Below are 2,177 nucleotides of genomic sequence, written 5' to 3' on the forward strand. Positions count from 1 at the left end.
CACGCACACGCACACGCACACGCATACGCACACGCACACGCACACGCACACGCACACGCACACACACGCACGCCGCACGCACGCACGCACACACACACACACACACACACACACACACACGCACACACACACGCACACTCACACAGCGCATGCACACGGGCATAACTAGCAGTGCTGACTCTTATTGCTATACGTATATCTATATTATTGACATTTATATTTGAAATTCGCCACGCGCCCTGTTGGACATGCCAATGCCAATGTTGAGAAGGGGGACGTTTGCTACGAGGGGGGATTAATACCATGCTGCGTAGCGTAATTTGTACGTTAGCGTTCCTGCTACGAGGTGAACGGTCGCGTTACGGTGTAGTAGTGTGCCGGCGATAAAAGCAGCAAATTCTTTTTTTATTGGTTAAAATCTCGAAAGGTTGCGATATCGATTGACGCTAGCCAATCACGCACGCGAGAAATGCATTGACGGCACGCATGGCTGGAACATAGATTAAGCCGCGCGTATATATATATATATATATTCATATGTGTGCGAATTTTGCTTGCTTGTTTGAGGTGCGTGTGTGTGCGTGCATGTGTAAATCGCGCGCAAGTACGCGTGTCTGTGTGTCCGTGCGCGTGCGTGCGCGTGCGTGCGTGCGTACGCGTGCGTGTGCGTGCTCCCTTGTTTTTCTAACGCTCCTCCCGCTCCTCCCGCTCCCCGCTCGTCAGCCGACTGAAGGCCACGAGGAAGTTCTTTCGCAGCTTTTTGAACTCCGCTAGCTAGCAGACGCCTCGCCGTTTTGGTCGACCTGTTTATCTAACTCTTACACTCACAGCCCGCCAGCGCGACTAAGTAGTTAGTGTGCGCGAGCAGACGATAACACCCCCCCCCCGCCGCACGCATGCGCATAACCTCCCCCACCACGCGCATGCGCGTCGGTTTCTTTCCTCGTTCGTTAAACATGCGCGCGTCGGCAGCCGACGGTCGCCTGAGTGCCCGCGGGATGGCGCTCCAGTTGCTTTCGCTAATCTAATCCGAGAGATCGGATCGTGAGGCATTACGGACTCGGCGTGATCATTAGGGTCGTATAAATGCGATTAGGGGTGATCGAGTCCGCCGCCCCGTAGGACGACCGACGCCAGGTCTCGTAATACGATTTACCCGATATTAGTGCATAAGCTGCAGTGGGAGCGGGATCAAGCATTCCCCCACTCACTCACTCACACCATCCTTCACTCGCTCCCCCTCGCGCGCGCGCGAATATCACACGAACAAGTGAACGCGGCGAGAAATGTTCCGCGACACGCCGAGAGATGGCGCTGCGAACGCGTCGAGTTTGGCGCGCGTACGTGATTGTATTATCGTCTGCTGGCGCGCGCGCGCGCGGCGGGGGACGCGAGAAGGCAATCCTCGCGTTAGGCGGCGAAGTTAACTTTAAACGATCATTACAACCTCGAGAGAAGGCGCAATTTGCGAGAAATGAGATGGAGATGGAAAGAGGGGGGTTTGCGAGAGAGTGTTAGATAGAGGAGGAATACAGGGAGAGGTTGAGATGGCGAAATGAGAGAGCGAGAGAGAGAGAGAGAGAGAGAGAGAGAGAGAGAGAGAGAGAGAGAGAGAGAGAGAGAGAGAGAGAGAGAGAGAGAGCATCATACCACTTACTATTGGTGGCAATTCAACACCTTACTGCACATGTGGCATCTAACCATTACTATCTGTGGTATCTACACATTACTACTTGTGGCAGTCTACACCTTACATATGCTGTGGTATTAAAACACTTACGTCACTGCTGGTATTTATCCTTAACTAATGCTGTGGTATCTACACTTGACTCAGCTGTGGCAATCTACACTTACTCACTGTGGTATCTACACTTACTCACTGTGGTATCTACCCTTACTATCTGTGGTATCTACACTTACTCACTGTGGTATCTATCCTTACTATCTGTGGTATCTACACTTAAGTGCGGATTACACTTTTAATTACGTACTTACACTACGTTTAATTAACTATGCCATGGTGATATCTAAAACTTACTATCTATGCGTATCATTAGACTTACAGCTGCTGATATTCTAGCTAACTAGCTGTGATATCTTAGACTCACCCTATCATCTAGTATCTAGAGCTTACTATCTCTGGTATCTAGAACTTACTAGCGGTAAGTATTAGACGT

This window comes from Priapulus caudatus, unplaced genomic scaffold, assembly GCF_000485595.1.
Source record: "Priapulus caudatus unplaced genomic scaffold, Priapulus_caudatus-5.0.1 Scaffold653, whole genome shotgun sequence".
In the NCBI taxonomy this organism is placed as follows: Eukaryota; Metazoa; Priapulida; class Priapulimorpha; order Priapulimorphida; family Priapulidae; genus Priapulus; species Priapulus caudatus.